The 21,847-nt window shown below is 55.9% G+C and overlaps 1 protein-coding gene across 2 annotated transcripts in view; it reads right to left on the reverse strand.

The window, feature by feature from the left end:
* The window catches only part of TBC1D14 (TBC1 domain family member 14), a 103,279-nt gene extending 94,325 nt beyond the window's left edge, over positions 1-8,954 (reverse strand). For both annotated transcript variants that reach the window (XM_035726097.1, XM_035726096.1), the window contains exon 1: positions 8,803-8,954. The gene's annotated coding sequence lies outside the window, so the exon portion shown is untranslated. The remainder of the gene's footprint in view (positions 1-8,802) is intronic.
* Between the last annotated feature and the right edge of the window lie 12,893 nt (positions 8,955-21,847).

A 21,847-nucleotide genomic window follows, 5' to 3' on the forward strand; every position in this document is an offset into this window, starting at 1 on the left:
CGACCTCAGCACACATGAACACATTTTCAGGCCGCAGTTCCCACTGCCCTCGAATTCCTGGGCCGGAGTCCCCATCCTGAGTCCCCAGCCCCAAGTTCCTCCAGGCAAAGCCACCGCCAACTACGTCCAAGCCCCTGCCCTAGGAAATCCCTGAACTCAACCACACTGTGAAACAACAGGATTCACAACAGGAAAACACAGAGAGATTCAAATGCACATAAACTTGAGACTTCTACATTTTTTTAATTAAAAGGAAAATACGGCAAGAAACATTTCTAGCACATGGCGAAGAGCTAATCATGCGCAATGTCAAGAGTTATTAGAATTATCCAAACACCATCAATAGTCTGACAGGTCAAACTGGCAAAAAGCCAGAAACACGAGAGGAAATCCTCACAGCAAACAGAGCTGAGAGCCAGGTGACCAGCCCAGCTGACATTCTGGCTCCGCCGCTTACCACGGGGAGAAGTAGAACCTTCCTGGACCTCAACTTGCCTCCTGGCCAGCAGGAAAGTGGGCAACACCACAAAACTCATACGTGAAATGAGAAGGCTCAGCGAGAGCGCCGAGACACCCCACGTCTGAGCACAGTACACGCCCAGGTAATGTGAATTTCCTCTACTTCAGCCACACGAAGAGCTGAAGGACCTACAAAAAACACCTTTAAACTGCAGTTCTGATACTAGAATACACAGACCACAAAACGTGTGTGTTGAGTGAATGCAAGGACCCCTTCTCAGAATCGCCACCGTGAGAGCACGAGGGCGGCAAAGCAGGTGTGACAGGGTCCAAAGCCGCCTGGCCATGGCCTGTTTTCCTCTTGCCTCCCTGCTGGGGGCCAGGCCAGCAGGACAAGGGCCTCTTCTAGGAAGAAGATGAATGACCCTTGACGCCTCCACTGGTGCCAAGTCCAAGTGAAGTTCCTTAAGCCCCACAAACAAGGTTGTCAGCCTTCAGGGAAATAAACCTAAAACCAAAAATGTCCTTCTGCTTGCAACATACTCTCAAACCAAACCCCACAAGGGCCAAGGCCACCTGTCCTCAAACCCTTCCACCTGGGGCCACCAGTACTATGAAACCAGAAGGCACCCGCCAGAGCACCTGCCTTCCGACGGTGCCCTGAAGGCGGGGGGGCTGCACACACAAGGCACTCGCTTCTCAGAGAGGATGCAGGGTGGATGCTGGACGCCTGCCAGGAGGCCAGCTGCAGATGGCCTGCCTCCAAGTCACACGTTTTCTAAAGACAGGATCAGCCTAAATTCCCTGAGCTGGCACAGGGCCCTCCCACCCTGGCCTTGCCAGCCTCGGCAGCCTTGTGCTGTCACCCTCGCGTCTCAAAACCCCATGGCCTGGGTGCTCTCCCCAGCTGGGCCACCAGCGCCCCTGGGGATCTGGCAGCAGGTGCCACAAGGAGACACGGCACACTCCCAAGGCCACTTCTCTGAGAAGCCGTCCCCTACTCTCTCAGGAAGCTGCAGGTTCTCTTTCCTCTGAGGTTCCTTTTGGCCATGCCCGAGACAACTGCTGCTCCCGTCCCTCCCCTGGTTTCTAAGCTTCGGGCAGGCAGCGGGCTAACAGGTTCCAGACACCCCTGCCTGGCCAAATGCCTGGCATGGATTAAGGATTCAAAAATCTATTTGCTGAGTTAATTATTACTAACAATTAGGTTCTAAGAGGGCAGGTTTCGGGGATAGTCCGTCCAAGAAACATCCGCAGCGAGTGGGCTCTGCTTCAAGAACAAGGTGAGCCATGGACATAAGGAGATGGGGTAGAAACTCCCTCCCATCAAGTTCCCGGCAGCAAGTCCGGGATGACCATCCTGAGCCGTGCCGGCCGCCGCACTACTGGGCAGGAACGGTCAACACGCGACAGTCCAGGAACATAAGAGACTTCCTCCCTCTACGCTTGCTTCCCGAAACCTGAGACAACCCCCCCCCAGCAGTGGCCACAGCAGCCCCCGCAGGCCCCCCCCCACCTCCTCCAAGCCCAGGTGGCCAGCCACATGATACAAGTTTCAGGATGACCAGCCATCACCTCCCCGACAAGGGAAAAACACACAAGACATCAAGTACAGATCAGAGGAAGGCTGTTTTCACTCCAGGCAGCAAGACAATCTGCATTTTATTTACCAGTCACAAAACCGGCGTGCAGCAAGCGGGGAGGGTAAGAGCCCCGGAGAGAGCGGCACGTCCCTCCCCCGGCCAGGACCAGGCCTTCAACACAAGTCAGAAAGGCCACGGCAGAGGGGCCGGTAACTCTGAATGAGCCTTTGGAAAACAAGTCCATCTTGAACAACAGTTTCATTTTCTTCTCTTTAAAAAGCAGTGGGACAGGGGCGCCTGGATGGCTCAGTCGTTAAGCGACTGCCTTCAGCTCAGGTCACGATCCCAGGGTCCTGGGATTGAGCCCCGCGTCAGGCTCCCTGCTCAGTGGGGAGTCTGCTTCTCCCTCTCCCACTCCCCTTGCTTGTGTTCCCTCTCTGTCAAATACATAAAATCTTTAACAAAAAAAATAAAGCAGTGGGACAAGGTCTCGACCAAGTCTTCGTAAATCAGCAGTTTATAAGGCCAAACCCAAATGATTTAGTTATGTCCCTGGCGGGAAAACCTCCACTCATGGGTGGCTTCAGGGAGAAATAATGCTGCCCACCCATGCAGACATCCTCTGGCACTCATCTGCCTGTGGCTGCTTCCTGCCCCCAGGCATTTGCTCCCCGTAGCCCTCCATGTCTGGGCTCCTCTCTGGATGCTACAGGGGACTGCTTCCTCACACCCCCATTAGCACCAGGGACACCACGGCTCTCCCTGATCCTCCAAGGAGGGTGCACTTGCCTTTGCTGCCAAGGGTCCTATCCGCCCAGCTCCACCCGATTTCCGTAACCTTAATCTTTTATTTTTTATTTTTTACAGGTTTATTTATTTTAGAGAGAGAGAGACAGAGACAGAGAGCACGCACACAAATGCAGGGAGAGAGAAGCTTAAGTAGACTCCCCGCTGAGTGCAGAGCCCAGTGCGGGGCTTGATCCCACGACCCTGAGCCAAGACCTGAGCTGAAACCAAGAGTCAGTCGCTTCAGCGACTGAGCCAGCAGGCGCTCCTCCATACCCTTAATCTTTTTTTTTTTTTAATATTTTACTTATTTATTTGACAGAGAGAGAGAGAGCATGAGCCAGGGACAGAGGCAGAAGCAGACTCCTCGCTGAGCAGGGAGCCCGATGCGGAGCTCGATCCCAGGACCCTGGGATCATGACCTGAGCCGAAGGCAGACACTTAACCGACTGAGCCACCCAGGCACCCCCATACCCTTAATCTTAAGAGAAGACAGACACTGCTCCTTTCTGTCAGCCACAGCCTCAGAACCCATCCGTCCCAGAGCCAAAGTTTCAAGAGGGCAGGCCCAGGTCTGCAACACCAACAACACCAGAGCATAACCACATGAGTAGCAGGCCCTGCTCTAAGCTCCTCTCATGCCATTCTTTGCACAGCCCTATGTGCTAGGCAATATCCCCATTGCACATAGGAGGAACTGAGGCCCATGGCATACCCAAGGGCTCCACATTTATGATGCAGCAGCGGGGACTTGAATCCAAGTCCATGACTCCAAGGCCCCTTGGTCAGCTTTGCTACTCACACGGCCCTAACACAGACATCAAGAACCTCCCTAAATCCTCATCCCTCCTGTGAAAAAGCAGACTGTCTTCTGCCATTTCCCAGATGGGAACAAAGCCCGGCTAAGCCAGATGCAGTGACCTGCCTGTGATTATACACAGGCAAGGCCCCAGCTGTTCTCTCTCCAACACCCATGTGTGTCATTCCACACAAGGCCCCTCGGGGTCCTTCATGCTTCCTGGGGAGAATTCTGGTGAGACCACCAGCCTCCTGGCAGGACTGGTGCCCCCACACACACACACACACCCCAGGCCTTCACCTTGACCCTGGAGGACAGGACCAGTCAGGAGAAACAGGCTAGTTCAGCCTCTGAAATGAGGTTCCACCGCCCAGGAAAACCCCCTGATCTCCGCGGCATCTCCCACGTCAATCAGCTTGCTTTGTAGAGGACTCCACAAACACCAACCACTCCTGAGTCGCATTCTCTTTTTAATGTCATGGCTTAGACAAAAAGGACCCTGGAAAGAGAGGCACAGGATGTTCTGGAACTCGGGTGCCTCGGCATTAACAATTAACGGGAGCTGCTCCCTCAGCTCACCACGTGCGCATTATATGCTGGGCGCGGCATTCAAGGTCCACACCCACCGTCTCTGTAACCTTCACAACTACCCCCAGAGCTCACGGTTCCGGCATTATCAGCGCACAGATAAGGAGACGAGGCTCGAGAGGCCTGTGTAATGAACGGCCGTGCCGGGGCCAACCTGGGAGGACTCCCACGGGCTTGCCATTCCCACCGCTGCACGGGCGGCCGACAATAATGGGGCAATTTGCATTATGCAGAATGGAAAAGTCAACCATAACAGTAATTTGATTTTTAAATGGGTTATTCTTCAGGATAAAAACAATCCCAAAAAAGAATTTCCGAAAAGTTTAATATATTCCTCTGGAAGGTGAATGGCAACTTTCAGGTGCCTAGAACATAACTGAATGTTTGTTTGTTTGTTTGTTTGTTTTTAAAGATTTATTTATTCATGAGAAACAGAGAGACAGAGAGAGAAGCAGAGGCAGAGGGAGAGGGAGAAGCAGGCTCCCTGTGGAGCAGAGAGCCCGACACAGGACTCGACCCCAGTCATGCCCTGAGCCAAAGGCAGACGCTTAACTGCTGAGCCACCGAGGCGCCCCGTAACTTAATGTTGTTTAAATAAGTTTTGACCCACCAGCAAGCCAGGCAGAAATTAGGGTTAAGCTGTTGAGGGTCCCCAAAGGCTCCCTCACAACCCTAAGGAGAAGACATGTAACTTTCACTGCCCCAAAGTGGTTATGTTAAAAAAGGCACAAGTGGGACATTTTATTTTATTAAAAGATTTTATTTATTTATTTGACAGAGAGAGACACAGCGAGAGAGGGAACAGAAGCAGGGGGAGTGGGAAAGGAAGAAGCAGACTCCCCGCTGAGCAGGGAGCCCGATGCAGGGCTCGATCCCAGGACCCTGGGACCATGATCTGAGCCGAAGGCAGATGCTTAACGACTGAGCCACCCAGGCGCCCCAGGTGGGACATTTTAAATTAAGGACTTTCAATGCACAGACACTGGGGGCCACCACCTCAAAATGTTTCAGCTACATATAATGACTTTCCAAAGTGACTCATCATAAGTACCTATAAGGTGACTGATAAGCAACTGACAGATGAGGAAGATATTCAGACCGCTTAACAAAACAAGCACAACTTATAATCTTAATTATTAATAAGAGAAAACCATTTATTAAGCATTTGCCATGCTACCCAACCTGCTGAGTGCTATCACATGCTCTACTCATCACAAGCCTGCCAAGCTCAGTAAAGAAACTGAGGCTGAGTAAGTCACCTAAAGTCACACAGCAACAGAAACTGGATTCAAACCAGGTCTGACTTCAAAGCATACACCAGCTCGCTGGAATGCTTAAGAAAACGGACCCCGGGCGCCTGGGTGGCTCAGTGGGTTAAGCGACTGCCTTCGGCTCAGGTCATGATCCCGGGGTCCCGGAATCGAGTCCCGCATCGGGCTCCCTGCTCAGCAGGGAGTCTGCTTCTCCCTCTGACCCTCTTCCCTCTCGTGCTCTCTATCTCTCATTCTCTCTCTCTCAAATAAAATCTTTTTAAAAAAATCCTATAAAAATAAAAGAAAACGGACCCTAAAGCTTTGTGATAATCGATAACCCAAAGGCCTAACAATTTTTACACGTCTCTGTATGTCAGAATTCAGGAAAAAGGTTTTTAAAAATGAAATACACAAGGGGAAAAAATAATGCAGGTTCTGGAGGCAGACTGCCCAGGGTTCAAATCCTGGCTCCTCCACTTAACAACTATGTGACCTTGGACTAGTTTAACTCCCCTGTGCCCAAACGTCCACGTGGTAAAATGAGAATAATAGACCCTATCTCCTTAGGCAAATAAAGCCTTTAGAATCACGCCTGGCACGAGTTAAACCTCAGAAGACATTGGCTGGTATTACTTCTTCCTGGGCACTAGATAGGGCCAGGCGGCTCAGGCCCACTATTTTAGCAACTCATTTGCATAAACAAAGCCAAGACTCGGCCACTTGGTGCCTGCAAGCCTCACCGTATGGTTTCTTCCTGTCACTAACATCTCTCCTCACACCTGCTCTGTGGCACTAAGCTCTGGGCCTCAACTTCCCATCTGTAAAATGAGGTGATGAGTCCAGCTGATCTACCTGAGGTCCTTCCAGCTTGGCAATCTAGAATTCTTAACAATTCAGGCCCTAGAAATTTCATAACTGTCCTAAAACAAACATTAACAGATGACACCCACTCATTTTCCTACAATCTTCTTTTACATATCATGTATAAATGTCTATTTTGATGGCAAATCTCCTCCAAGGTCCCAGAGCTCCACAAGCACCCACAATATGCTGGGTAGGCATCCCCCGTGTTGAGGCTGTGGACATGATGGTCAGAAGCTTTGACCCAGGGCACCTGGGTGGCTCAGTCGGTTGGGCGACTGCCTTCGGCTCAGGTCATGATCCTGGAGCCCCGGGATCGAGTCGCACATCGGGCTCCCTGCTCAGCGGGGAGTCTGCTTCTCCCTCTGACCCTCTTCCCTCTCGTGCTCTCTATCTCTCATTCTAATAAATAAATAAAATCTTTAAAAAAAAAAAAAACAAGAAGCTTTGACCCACAGGGAAGACAGATTCTGAAGCAAGCTGCTCTGATAGGCAGGTCCTCAGTGACAGAGAGGACTTCAATAGAGCACAGAGGGGGTAGGGGAGTGGGCCAGACGGATGCCGGACGGATGGCGAGGAAAGGCAGGATCAACAGAGGCCAGGCAAGGCAGCGCTGATGCTGAATGTGAGAGGGCGGGCTGGGGGTACACTATGAAAACCGTTTCACAAGCAGGAAGCAAGCCCAGCTCAGCACGAAGCCAAGTGCTGAGCAGGAGCCTGCTGGGTCTGTGTTGGGACACTAAGGTGAGCTGAACCTGGCCTAGTGAGCCGGCGCAGTCTGAATCTCACCCATGCCTCTCACCACCTGGGTGACCCCGGACCATTTACGTTACCTCCTTTAATGTTTCCCAAAGGGTATATTCACTCAATAACCCTGAGCCAAGTTCTTATTAGGGCTAGGGATCAGGTGGAGCCCACAATCTGCAGGGATCAAATATATAGAACAACTAAGACAGGCAGGGGCGAGGCAACCCAGGCTGGACAGGGGGTTAAGAAGAAGTCAGGAAGAAGTCATTCGCACACTTGAGGCATGGGTTGGTACTGGCCAGATAAACTGGGCAAGAGGCAGTGTTCCAAGACTGCTGTAAGACTAGCCAGGTCCAGGCAAAGCACGTAACAGTGTGCAGATGTAACCCATCTGTAAACGAAAGGGCGGGGGGGGGGTGGGGTGCTCAGCTGGTTGAGCACCTGACTCTTAGTTTCTGCTCAGGTCATGATCTCAGGGTCCTTGGATCAAGCCCCACCTAGCTCTGCACTCAGTGGGATTCTCTCTCTCCGACTGCCCCTGCTCGTGTGCATGTGCGCGCTCTGTCGCGCAATCTCCCTCTCTCTCTCTCAAAAAAACAAATATATAAATAAAACCTCTTACAAAATTAAAAATAAATGATGTCAAGACAACAAGGAGGTGCTAACATCCTGCTGGTAGGGTCCCAAAGACGCCACCCTTCTCAACTAGCCTCAGGAAATAAAATAAGGGGATGCCCAGGAGCCTCCGGCACATAGAACTTTCCAAGGCAAAGCTTTCAATTCCGTACTGGAGAAAACGGTGCTGTGCAATCTCAAGACCAAAAAAAAAAAAAAAGGGGGTGGGGGGTTTGGCCAGGTAGGGCTCTGGCCACTAAACGCCCACTACCCGAGCCCAGGGCCTGGAATCTGTGGGGCCAGTCCTGCCGCTTCCTCATCACGCATGGCCTCACCCCCGAAGCTTCCTCCTGGCAGCTCCGAGCCCAGGAAAGGCCCCGCCTGTGGAGCACCCCCCCCACTCCGTCCCCCCCCGCCGACACACCAGCCCCGGCCCCTCCGCCCGCCCAGTGGAGGGATCCCCAGGCACGGGCTCTCAAGTCTGTCCTGCACAGAGGGGGTCTGTGGCCCAGGAAAGGGGGTCTCTAAGGCCAGCGGAGTCCCTGGCCCCGGAAGAGGAGGTCTGAGAATGGGGGGTTCTGCGGTCTAGCGACAGCGGTTCCAAGAAAGAAGGGGGTCGGGAGCTCCAAGGTGGAGGGGAGTCCAGGGAGTCGGGGCCCCAAAGTGGAGGGTCTTCCGGGGGGGCGGGTCCAGGGTCCCGAAGCGAACGAGGTCCTGGCGGCCGGGGGTCGGAGACCCCGGAGGTGGAAGCGGCCCGGCGGGGCGGCTGCGCGCGCCGTGCCAGCCCCTCTCGGGCTGGGGAGCCCCGCGCGTCTGTGGGACAAAACTTTTCGTCAAGTTCCGGAAAAGCAGCGTGTCAGCGCGCGCGTCTCTCCGAGGGGCTGACGAGCCGAGCGCCACCGGCCCCGCGATGTCGCCCGGGCCCCATGCGCTCCCCCGGGGAAGCGGCGGCCGCGCGGCGAGGAGGCGCCCAGGCGGGCCCCGAACCCGCGCGCCCCCGGCCCGGCCCGCCTCCCGCTCCCGCCGACGCAGCAGCAGGTGGCAGCGGCCCCGCGCGCCCCGGCCCCCCTCTCTCCCTCGCGGCCCGAACCCCGCCGGAGGCCCTCAGTACCGGAATCAGCGCGGCTCCGAAGCCATCCCCGGAGCCCGCGGGCCCGCAGCCCGGCCCCCCGGGACCCGCAACTTGCGCGGCGAGGACTCTCGGCGCGCCGCAGGCGGTGGGCCGGGCAGGCAGGTGCGCGCTAGCTGCCTGCGGCCGACAGCGGCGCGCGCCCTCGCCCCGCCCCGCGCGCCCTGCCCCCGCCCCGCGGGCCCCCCCGTCCCGCCCCCTGCCCGCCCCGCCCCGCGCGCCCTCGCCCCGCCCCCTGCCGGCTGCCGCCGCTCTTCCGCCCGGCCGCCGCCCCCCCCCGCCGTGCAGCCGCCGCTCCTCGAGCTCGACGCTCGCCCCGCTGCCACTCCTCGGCCGCTAGCCCGCCGGCCGCGGGCCCCGGAGCGGCGTCGCCGGCCCTTTTCCCTCCCGAGGGCCCGGTGGAGCCGCGAGGGGAGGGCTGAGGGGATCTTCGGGTCCGCCCAGCCCCGTGGACACCCGCCAGGGGCCTCCGTACCTGGTCGGCTCCACCCGCGGCCATCTTGGAAGTGGGAAGCGGCCGGGAGGGGGAAGGGGCACGAGCGGGCAGGGACCAGGCGTGGGGAGCCGAGCGGCGGAGCGCATCGATGGGCGCCCCTGCCCCGGAGCAGGTGTGCCGGGCGGACGGGCCCGGGCCCGGGACGTGCGGCCCGGAGAACGTGGGATCGGCATCATCCCGGCCCGGCCTTAGTCTCTTGATCTGTAAAACGGGCTTTTCTGGTAGTTCTCCTTTGTCGAGCTGTTTCACGGTGCCTAGCGCCGTAGTTCCACACTTTTGGCTGCACTTTAGTGTCGCCTGAGGATTTTGAAAATTCCGACGCCCATGCCACGCCCCAGCCCCATTAAATCACAGCCGCTGGAGGTGGGACACAGTTTGGGCCGGGTCTGTGGTAAAAGCCGTCATGCAGAGTGGGAGATGAGGTCGCTGGCCCTGGGTCCCAGAACGGGGCCGGAGCAGAGGGGGGTCAGAAGCCAGGTGCCCCGTCCGGAACCGCCTTCCAAGACCGGGCGAAGCCCTCCTTCGAGAATCTAGGCTCCTGGGGCCAAAGCGGGTTTATCTTGTGTACTGCTGTGTTTCCTGGGCCTGGCACGTAGTTGGCACTTAAATATCTGCTGCATTGTTATATTCGGGGGACGTCAAGAGCAAAGACTTCAGTGGCTGGGACCCGGGCGGCCTAGGGTGCTCCCACACTCGGCTTGGAGCCCTCGGGGCTGTCCGTGGCAGAATTAACCAGAGAGGAAACGTAAGAGAGACGGATCAGCTGAATCTGAAGGAGGGTTTGAATTGGCAGAGCAGTCAGGGACAGGAAGGGTAATAATGTCTCCTACACAGAGTATCTGGAAGACTGCAGTAGGAGATGAATTTGTCGGAGCCAAGGTCATTAGTGTTGGGCCAAGGAACCCCTGGCTTGTTTCTCCTGCCTGCGTCCTTGGTCTAAAAACTCCTGTGGGGCACCGGGGTGGCTCAGCCGGTTAAGCACCTGCCCAGGGTCCTGGGATGGAGCCCTGCAACAGGCTCCCTGCTCAGTGAGGAGCCTGCTTCTCCTTCTCCTGCTCCCCCTACTTGTGCTCTCTCTCTGTCAAATAAATAAATAAAAACTTAAAAATAAATAAAATGTCTTCAAAAAAAAAAAACCCTTAGCCCCTATTAGTTATGATGGCAGGAGGGGTGAGAAATAAAAAGGCAATCTCTTAAGAGAATATATTAACATCCCTTACAGTGCTTGGTGCATAACAGAAGTTTTACGAATGCTTACATTTCTGGTTGATTTTAAGGAACAAATGCTGGGTCTCCTTCAAACTCCAAACATGCCTTCCCCTGCTTATTTTAAGGAAACACTAACAGGAAAGTACAGACTTGCTTCAGGCCTGACTTAATTAGCAACCTAATAAATAGGATTACTAAGTCTGCCCTTACAGTGTTCCTTGCAACGCCCCCAAATCCCCTCCTGCTCTCATTCTGAGTCTTAAGGTTTTAAAACCCTACAATGACTAGGAACCATTGTTCTGAAGCCAGAACTAAAAAAATAAAAATTATGGCCCACAGATTTACATGTGGCGCCCTCTGTCTGCCTTTTCCTCACCCTCTCCCCATCCTGCCACGCACCCCCAGTTCCCTGCCCCAGCCCAGAGTCCCCCTCCCTGGGGCCCGTCAATCACTTACACCCTCAGTGAGCCTAACAATTAAAAATGCAAGGAACGAGATAAGCTGTGTGGGCGCCTGCACCCGTCACCTGTGAGAACCCGGGCACCTCCCAGAGCCCATCCGTATATATTTTAGGGTGGCCCGTGCCATGTCCCAGCCCTGCTGCCTCACTGCTGACTGCCTTGGCAAAGCCATCCAGCCTCCCCCATGCAGACTGAACCCTGAGATCCGCAGAATGATTCTCAGCCTAGTGGTTCCTTTAAGGGCTGCAAAGCCATTGCTTGAAGTAGACGAGCACTAGCCGTCAGCTCCCTTGGCTCAGTCCCATGCCCAGGACTGGCTGACCCGTCCTTGGCTGTGTCCAGAAGCCTTTCCCCATCTACCAGGTTCATAGCACCTCCACCACCCAAGTTGTGTGAGGATTAAAGACAAAGTAAGTGGCAGTGATGGTTAAATGTAAAAAACTGTCTGGCTTTGTCAGTTTCTGGCATGTCTGGGGAGCTCTTGGCACCTCCCCAGTAATATGGTATAGAGAAAGTGTGTTGGTCAACCCGCCGAGGTGAGGGGGGATGTGGGCCTCCTCAGAGAGCCCACGGAGGGACTTCAGGCCTGACCTCCGAGCCTCCCTGGGCTTACTAAGCAGGAGGAGGTGCCAGACACCCACAGAAACCACCCCTGTACCAGCCCCGTGCTGGACCCTGGCCACACCAGGGTGACTGACCGCCCACAGTTCCTGCCCTCACAGATCCCCAGTCTCGAGAGGCAGATGGACATGTCACCTCACCAATTCAGCCCCATCTCCTTGCAAGGAAAATGATTCGCTGACCAGATGCAGACCCCAGAAGGGTCATAAGCACAGCGTCAGGACCCTTACAGATCCTCAAGCCCATCCCTCAGAGGGGAAACTGAGGCCCAAAGGGCAGATGGGGTAGGAGGTGGGCACAGGATGAGGCCAGAGGCCTCTTGCCCGGCAATACCCCTTTGCATCTCTTCTCAGGAGATATGGGGATCTAGTCTCCCAAACACACATTTTGCCCCTGACTTTGCCGCACCCAGCCCCCGAATGTGAGCTCCATAAATATCTGTTGAGTGGATGAATAAATGCTGCTCACAGTTGTACCTGTACCTGTGCCATCCTGGCTGTTTCACCCCATTATCACAGTCAAGCCCCACAACCTGCCAAGCTCGCACAGTGACTTGGATTTTGCAGGTAAGGAGACAGGCGCTGGGCAGTGAGGCTGCCCAGTCCAAGGGCCCACAGCGTGTTTTCCACTGCCCAGACAGAAGCCCTCGCCCGCTCGCCCTCCCCCCCATCTTCCTTGTCCCCAGCCCCTGTTTGAGCCACCAGGGCCAGACCATCCCCATGGGGCAGAGGCAGAGCGCCCAGCCCTCATTTATTTCAAAAGTGCTTCCCCGCAGCCCAAGCGTTTTCAGAAATCCACCAGAAAACTCATCCTTTCTGCCTTTATTCCTTGGAGGGCTACCTCCTTCACCGCGGACATGGGAGTGCTCGCTTTCTGGAAATGCCTGGAATTTGGCGTTCTCTTGTTACTTCTGGAAATTAAGCAATATAATAAAAGTAAAAAATAAAAAAATAAAAGCAGAGGCAGGGGTAGCCCGGGAGAGCTGGAGGTCAGGCTTCCCACAAACTCAGCCCAGAGAAGACAGCCAGAGGCGCAGAGATGGAAGAGCGAACCACCAGGGAAGCCACCACAAAGCCTCTGCACTTGGCTTCAAGAAGTGGCCCTCAGACCCTCACACCAGAGCCATCAACTGGCATTTTACTCCCAGTTTTAACAGGTGCACTTACCTGTCTCCTACCTGCACTAGGTTCAACTCACTGAATGCAGGGAGGCAGATCTTCTCATAGCAACACTTTCATGAGCGAAAGCTCCAGCAGAGAGGGAAGCGAAAGAAAAAAAGTGTAACACACAGAATCTCCTCAGTCTATTAATACACTTGAAAGGAGCTAGCCTTAGAAAGTTACCCCAAATTTCAGGCAAAGACTATTGTAAAAAGATATTCACCGGTGTTATTTGCAATAGTGAAATGGACATAACGTACATGTCTGATCATAGGGGAGATTAAACAGAGAGACTCACAGGCAACCATTAAAAAGTGTTTATTATAGCACAGAAGAAATGCTTAAGTTGTAAGAGTGATACTGAATTTTAAATAAAGTTTAAGCGAAGAAAATGGAATATGCATCATCCACAGGCATGAACAGGAAGAAGTAACACTGAAATGAGTCTCGGAACACACGACTGATTCTGTCCCTATATATTTTTGAAACTTAGATTTCCCCCTGACAAGGATATGCTCTGTTTATAATGCAGATGGGCTAGGATGCTCACTGAGGGGTAACCGGCAGACCGAGAATCACAGTAAACCGTCCGATGAGGGCTCTGAGCCCGGGGCCCCGTGCCTGGGGCCCCTTCTTACTAAAGCCCTTAAGCAAAGCAAGCACGGATCCGTGCTCACGCTCCAAGAGGTTAGGGATCCGTGCACAGCCAGGCAGCACAACAGAGCCGCGTGGCCGTGGTCTGTGTGGCCCGCCCTCTGTCACAGCGTCTCTAGGCACCCTAATGACCCTACGATGCTCTACTGTTGCCCCGTTTCACTGGGCATGCTTGAACCCAGGTGGATCTGGCCCAGAATCAAAGGTCACTCATTCCCAGAGCATCCCAAGTAATTGGCTGGACCAAGTGAGTTATAATGAAACCAACAGACCCTCAGATTTAGGGAATGCATGGCCTTGCCAGGGGCGGGGGGAGGAGGGAGGGAGACCCGGGGAACCCTGTGGCCTCCGGCTTACTGAATCTTAAGAGGGGCTGGAGGCCTTAAAGGCTCTAGGTATAAAGGAAACAGTGCCTGGGGGCAGCGCTCCCCGTGCATGCACACCACAGCGGAATGTTCCAAATAGCTGTGTTTTTTAAAGGATCATCAGGTTGCCTGCTGCTGTCACCCTCAGAAAGCAAAGCCTGGTTTAGAAGCTGTGGGGTCTGGGCCCACGTAGGAGCTGCACGAGGAGGGCAGGGGAGGGCAGGGGAGGGGGAGGGAGGGGGAGCTCCTTCCCACACGTGATGATCTCTGTGGGGCACCCCTCCTGGCCACACAGGAGGCTCTGTCACTGCGCCTGAGGTCTGTCCAGGTTCACAGAACTACCTGGGGCTGTCCTCGTAAATGAGCCTTTGCTCCTGCTCTGCCCGCTACCCAGAACTCCCAGACGCCCTTCTTGCTCGGATTCCTGGTCCCTCCAGCGGGGGGGCTCCCAACATTACCCCAGGCGCCGCCAGACCCACACCATCCCCACCCCGATTACGCCTGTGTTGACGCCCAGGCCACCCTCCCTGATACCCTTTTGCCTTGTCGGGTCTCCATACAGTCCTCAGGTCCCTAGCAGGCAGCCCGGGACCCACCCCGAGGAGGGCAAACAGCAAAGCCTTACCGCCTCCTGCACCGTGGATGCGTCCACTCCCGTCATCCTGGCACCTCCCCGTGTCACAGAGAGGAAACTGAGGCTCAGACAGGGGGACCTTCCAGCCCAAGGCCCCATGGCAGCTAAGTACACAGGGAGGATGTGAACCCAGGCCCTCTAGCTCCAGAGCTCTGCTCTGGGCCGCTGTACCATATCCTGATCCTGGGGCGGGGAGGCCTCACACACGACTCACACCCCTCTGAGCCTCAGTTTGTTCACCTGTAAAATGGAGATGCCCATTGATCACCACGTCCTTGGGTTCTTGGGAGGACTTGGGGAGATGTGGTCCCTGGAGAGACGGGGGCTGGAGTGGGATCAGGAAGGAGCAGGTGGGGGGTGTGCGCGTAGGAGGGGGCACATGCAGCATCACTCTGAGGAGGTGAATGGGTGGTTCCAGGGCGCATGGACTCGGGGCCATATTCTGGGGGACACAGAGGCCACCCAGCCTGCCTCAGCTCCCTATCAGGGCTCCAAGTGGATCTCTGAACCGAAAACATAGAAGAAGCACAAGAGGCCCCTCCAGCCCCTCCCGGGGCTTATGCAGGGAGACCACGTATGGTGAGGAGAGAGACCCAGGCTCGGAGCCAGGAGACTCACACCTGAATGATGATGGGGGCGGTGCATTTAACACAGCTGGTGGGAGGCCCCGGGTCTGAAGGGGTGGGGAGGCCCCTCTGTCTCCACCACATCGGCCTGGCCCGGGGGAGTGAAGCTCAAGCTCGGGGTGACCCGTGTAGGGCGTGGACACTGATTTTATACCCGCCCCAGGAAGCGGGACCGTTTGAGAGTGCTGCGGGGGCCCCCTCCCAGTGCGGGCTGGGTGCGAGTCTGCGTCCAGCAGGGGGCCCGCTCCCAGCGGAGGGCGAGAGGCCGGCCTGTGCCACCTCCGGCCCTTCTGACCCCACCTGGGCCCTTCAGAATGAGGCTCCACTGCTGAGCGAAAAGCTCACGTTTCCCACTCCGGGCTTACTGGTTTTCGTCTTTCGAACAGTTTTAATGATGGAAAGTGTCAAATCTACGCAAAGCAGGGGAGGGGTGCGGGCCCCCGCGTTCTGCCGCTCCCTGCTCACACCGCTGTGTCAAGTGCAGCTTGTATCACAGCTCGTCCCATGGCCATCTCCAGCACGACGTTTTTCCCCGTTACCCTTCTGTCTTTTTATCGTGTTCAAATCAAGTTCCAAAGGCCACAAACTGCACTTGGTAGATAGAGGTCTTACACCTCTTCTAATCGAGTTTCCCCTTCCTTTGTTTTTCCTGTGCCACATACTTGTGGGTGACACCGGATCGCTTATCTTGTAGAATTTTCCACCTTGCGGATTTGGCTGGTTGTAGTCTGGTGGTGGTATTTAACGAGCTCCCTCCTCCCTGCCCCCCATTTCCGATAAACTCAAGCAGTGGTTCTCAGCCAAGGGCGATTTTGCCAAGTCCTCTGAAGTGGGTCCCTTAGGAAGCTCTGAGTGGGGGATGGAGGCAGGGACCCATCTCGGGGTCACTCCCAGGGTCCAAATGTGTACTTCCTACACGTTCCATCAGGAGGGGATGGCTCGCCTCACCTTGAGTGAGGTCACCTTGCTGGCTTAATATCATCATTAGGGCTGCAGAATGGTGAGACCTGTTATTTTTAGCATAATGCAGTTATGACTTTAATGCTTCTTCACACACAGTTTACAAAGGGCTTTTCCATCCAGGATTAAACAGCCAAACTCACTGCTACGCTGGAGGTGGGCTGGATAATCTCTGAATGATTTTCTCCAGATGAGGAGACGGGTCAGAGCAGGGAAGTGGCTTGCATTAAGACCCCAGAGATCAGCAACAGCACCTGGCTAAGCCCAGGCACGGTCACCTCAGGGCCCCATTCACAGGAGTATAAGGAGCTCATCCAACTGTAGGGAAGGGAGGAAACTTAAAAGCTATAAAAGTTCTAGAAGAGTATTGTGCGTCAGCTGATTCTGAAATCCCTGTCCAACCTCAGAGACCCCTATTGTACCCTCGACACAAATGGTGCTCGTTCACACCTCTCCACGCTCCCTGCTACCTCCAGGATGAGCCTTTCGCAAGAGCCATTCAAGGCCTCTCACAAACTGACCCCTGCAACCTCCCTATTTCCATCTCTTCCCGAATGACGGTGCCCACCCCAGCCATACCCACCTGGATGCTGCCAGCCAGACTCTGACAAACTAACCAGAGATTCTGGGATGGTCTGACCAGTTGACTTGGGCGGCCACTACAGAGGGAATTAGCACCTATCCACCACCCCATACGTGCAGGCACATTATTCCTGCTCAGCCTGGCGGTCGGTCTCGCTTTGCCAGTTGTACAGAGGAGGAAACTGAGGCTCAAGAGGGTGAATGGCTTGCAGAAGGCCACATGGCGGAAGAGCCAGGCGGTCTGGACCCAGCCCTGGGCTCCTCCAGCTGCCCCACATGGCCTCCCTCCATCGGGCTGGTAAGTGGAGGCTCCCCACTGCACACCATCCGGTTTTCCAGGCCCAGGGAGGCCGTGCCCAGGCAGCGGCTTGCCCAGCTTTCTGGGATCTGTAGGCAGGCCGGAAAGCCAGACACTGCCACGGAGGAAACCATGTTGTTGTCAGCAGCCCATCTGCAGTGATGGGTGGAGACGGAGGCTCGGCCAGTCTCTCTGGGATGAAATGTGTTATTCGTTCTGCAGGAAGGGCCACGCCCCCTCTGAGTGTGTGGAATCGATGGTCGTGGCTCCCTCCTCCCCGTGCCCTGCCCAGAGACGCCCTCGACCTTGGCAAGGCCACCCAGCTGGTCAGGGCAGAGCAGGGCCTCACCCACTTCACCCTGTCCTCCCCCCCCCCCACCAGCGTGTGGGCTTCCTGTGGTGTGTGGGTTGGTTGGGGTGGCGGCAGGGAAACTTGGGGGTTCAGATAAGGAAGAGTCTCCAGATGTAAAGAGCTGCCTGGACTTGGAGGCACGCCTTCCTTCAGGCCCCTCAAGAATGGCAGTGGCTCAGGTGGGCTGGAGAGATGGAAGAGGATGTCGTGAGAGCTTCCTTCCCACAGAACCAGGGCTGCGGGAGGTTTACTGATTTAGAAAAACAAAATTTATTACCAGCATCAGGGTTAGGGCCTAGCACATAGTACGATCTTGATACATATCTGTTGAATGAATGAATGTTTCCAAACCCCGTTTATGACCAAGGCCCAGAGACCTCCTTTCCTCCTAATTAGCAGCTTCATGCCAACATGAACAAGACCCCAGCCCCCAAAAGACCCCAACCTGCAGTCGTCATTTCCACTGTGAGGACTCAGTAAGCTCAAGGCACAGACCAGTAGGCAATGAGGCTCCACTGCTTGCCAGCCTCGTCCAGGTAACAGCGTCACGTGTGATGGCATTAAGTCTGGGGGAAGCATGTGCGAGTGGGGGGCCCAGGTTCAGCATGAGGAAGTCACCCAGAGTTCCAGGTCTCTCACTTCCTCCCCCACTCGGGAAGGGGAAGTGCAGGTGGGGGGTGGAAGAGGCAGGGAGGGGGAGCCCAGGACCCCCCAACTGCATGGAAAGAGGCTCGCCCAGCACCCTGGCTAGGGCCTTACGTGGTGGGGGAACTGCCAGGCAAATGCAGGCTCCCAAGGGTGGTCATGGAGACAGGTGCAGGTGTGGGGGAGGGGGCAGCATAAGCACAGGGCAGCGCAGGGATCAGGGCCAGGTCTGCCACCGCTGAGTTCTGTTAGTTGGGGGTCCCTAATGTCTCTGAGAAGTTGTCAGGTCTGTGAACACTGGGCTGGAGTGAGGCGGCCTAGCTGGGGAGCCACAGGGCTGGGCTGTCCGTTATCGCTGGCTTGCAGCTTGCGGTTTGTGGGAGGCGGCCGTGGGCATGTTTGACATTTGTGGCGAGCAGGAATTGGGGCCCCAGGTCTGTGAGAAGGGCCAGAGTCAAGCCCAGAAGGGGGCAGGACTTGCTCAAGGCCCTCAGTGACCCCTGTGAGCCCTGGGGTCGCTCGAACCTGGGGTTTAGGGCACTCAGGCTGGGGCTCCTTCGATGCTGCTTCCTCTTTAGCAAAGGGAGAATGTGCCCGAAGGCACCCCCCGGCTGGGCCAGTGGCCTCTCCCAGCAGGTCAGGCCCACAGTGGGCCCAAGTTCCTGTGGGGGCTCTGCCCGGGGGCCTGAAAGACAAAGTAGAAGCCACAGTGGTGGGAAGGTGGGCCCCAGACCCGGGAGTGAGGAGCCAGCAGCAGACTCGGTCTGGGGCCTTCGGCACAAGCTGGGGCAATGGACAAGCCCGGATGGCCGGGAAGGACCCTGGTTGATGGGCTCGCAGTCGATGTGCTCAGGCTGAGGGAGCAGCAGGGTCAGAGCAGGGGCCCCTTGGGGGCCGGAGCTGGCTTCCAGGACTGGCTCAGGACGCAGGAGCGTGTGGGGACAGAGGGGCGGGGGGGGGGGGGGAGCCAGAGGGGAGGGCGAGGCGCACTCTGGAGCTTGTCCTCCGGCCCGTGAGGAGGAAACCTTACCTGTCACCAGCCGTGCCTGAAATGCACACCCAAGGTCACAGGGCTGGGGGACGGCCGAGGACCAGCTCACCTAACCCCCCTCATCTGGAAGCTGAGGGCGGTCGTCCCCATCTGTGACTGCAGGATGGGTTCGGGGGAGGCCAGGGCCTGCTGAGTGGCAGGCCAAAGGGAGGGGCCTCTCCCACCTCCCCAGACAGGCCCCGAGAGATCCCCTGGACTGTGACACGAAGTGGCAGGCCCAGTCTGACTGAGCTGCAGCAGGCCATGTGCCTGCCCCCTTACGCCAGACTCGGCTCTGAGGGGACACCCGGTTGTGCCGTGGCCCCAGCCACTGCCCCCTGGCCCAGACACCAACTGGAGCTGGAGCCGGCCAGGGCAGCTGGTTTCCTGTCTGAAGGGGGACAGTGTGACCTCCCATCAGGGAGAGGGCAGGACTGAGCCAGCCACATGGCCATGGTCAGCACCCAGCTGCACTGGCCTCTGCAGGGCCTGACCCCGAGGCTCTGCTACGCCCCCCTTTGCCATCCCCCACCGTGCAGGGGGAGAAGAGGGAAGGAAGGGGCAGCCTGCGGACGTGATTTTTCTTCTGAGAGTTACCAACTGGGGTGCAGCAGCTTCTCCTTTGCACTTCCGGCTTTGCCTCTTTCCTGGGCGCACCCCCAGGACACCCCCAGGATGGGCCCGTGTCTCCCCGACTCTGCATTCTGGCTGTGCTATTTTATCTTTACAAACCTACCCTCCAAGAGGTCCTGTTACGGTCTCTGCTTAGGCGGACTTCAAATCCTGGCCCCACCTCGAAGCTCGCGCGAGGCTGCAGGGGAGTGCCTGTCTTCCCACCTGTAGAGCGGGCAAATGCACCTACTTCACGGGGCTGTCCGTTAACACGACCCGATGCCTGGAAGGATGCCCGCTGTTCTCGCTACTAGCAGACTGGCGGACACCATCCACGTGTTAGGTGGTGAGGTCACTGCCAGTCACTGCTAGTTCAGTCCAGTGAGGCAACTGTCCCTGGCGATCCTCTTTCCCCACACCAGTGACGCAAGGCTAGTGGCGGGCTCTCAAGCGGGGGTGCCTTTCCCGGCCTCTGTGCTCGAAACAGTGCGGCCGGTGATGCTGCCCAGCCACCGGCTGCTCTCAAGAGAAACCCCAGGCTGGGCGCCCCTTTCCGTTCCTGGACGGCGGAGCAGGTGTGGCCCCAGGCACGCACAGCCACCAGAGCAGCAGCTCAACACTCCTTTACAGAGAGGGCTTTAGGGGCGCCTGGGCGGCTCAGCGGGCTGAGCGTCCGACTCTTGATTTCGGCTCAGGTCACAATCTCAGGGTGTGACATGGAGCCCCACAATCGGGCTCCGCGCTCAGAGGGGAATCTGCTGGAGATTCTGTCCCTCTGCCTTCAACCCCTCCCCAAAATAAATAAATAAATCTTTTTTTTAAAAAACAGAGGGCTTTATACCCCTTTGGTTGAGAAGCACCTAGCCGTGATGTCACAATTCCTGTGGACAGAGCCGAATCTCCAGGTGACCCTGTGCACAGAGCAACGGTCTAGTGTGGGCACCGGTAAGCAAGTAGGCTGACCACAGTCAAGGTGGCCCCAAGGCACACCTCCCGTGGACAACCTATCAAACCAGAACAAGGGATCACCTTGCTGCACGAACACCCTCCAGGCCTGTCTCAGGCACTTCCGGGAGGGGAGCTCCCTGTCCAACTCCAACTGGGCACTGCCGCTATACCCAGGAAGACTCGGGCCACGCCTAGGCAGTCAGCGATTATAACACACCGAGTTGGGGTAGCTGGCCAACTAGCCAGGAAAAAGGGAGGCTGAATCCTTAAGGCTCACTCCTTGTATATAATTTACATGCTTCAAAGACCAACTCGACAGGGGTGCCTGGCTGGCTCAGTCGGAAGATCACGTGACTCTTGACGTCAGGGCCGTGAGTTCGAGCCCCACATCGGGCAAAGAGCTTACTTAAAAAAAAAAAAAGAAAGAAAGAAAGAAATATCTACATGAAGTAGATGGGTTCTAGAAACACAGAAGTATATGCTCTTACACTCTTTCAAGGTGAAGAAAGCATTTAAAAACATGCACACACATCCCAGAAACCATTAAAAAAATAAAAAAAGGATAAAACAACACTGAAATGCTTCTGTATAGAATCCACTTGTCCTCTGCCCCAGATGAAAGACAAATGCTAACTGGAGAAAGTACTTGCCTGAAATAACCAAAGCTGAGGACCAGCTTACAGATGGTGAGAGAAAGGATGTCCGACTTCCAACAGAGGCCCTGAAGGACCTCCTGGTCCATGTGATGCTGGAGCCTCATGGGTGCAGCAGGCATCCACAGGCCGCAACCCCCTCAGGAGTGACTGTACAAGGACACCCAGGTTTACAGGTGTCCACACAAGGGCTATGCAGAATACTGACTACACAGAAAAGGGACATTCTACACGCGGATCAGTGAAGAACCTACTACATCTCTAGAACAGAATAATACAGCTATAAAAACTTACATACAGGGGCGCCCGGGTGGCTCAGTCAGTTAAGCACCTGCCTTCGGCTCAGGTCACGACCCTGGGGTCCTGGGATGGAGCCCCACGTCTGGCTCTCTGCTCAGCGGGGAGTCTGTATCTCCTTCTCCCTCTAACCCCCACTCGTGCTCTCTCTCTCTCGAAATCTTAAAACAAACAAACAAGAAACTGAGGCAGGCCCATAGTCACAGCCATGAGAAGACGTCCGCGGGAAGCCGTGCGTCTGAAGTCCGGAAGAGCAGGGGAGCACGGCCCAGAGACAGGGTGTGCTAGTTGGACACACGCTCAGCGGGATGTCTAGAAGGCGCTGGGCACGGACAGGAGCAGCCACCAGCTCCGGCGGCCGTGGCAGTGCAGAGGAGTTTTCCCATATATGTATATATATATATATATATACATATATATATAT

This window comes from Zalophus californianus, chromosome 2 (genome assembly GCF_009762305.2).
Source record: "Zalophus californianus isolate mZalCal1 chromosome 2, mZalCal1.pri.v2, whole genome shotgun sequence".
Taxonomy (NCBI): Eukaryota; Metazoa; Chordata; class Mammalia; order Carnivora; family Otariidae; genus Zalophus; species Zalophus californianus.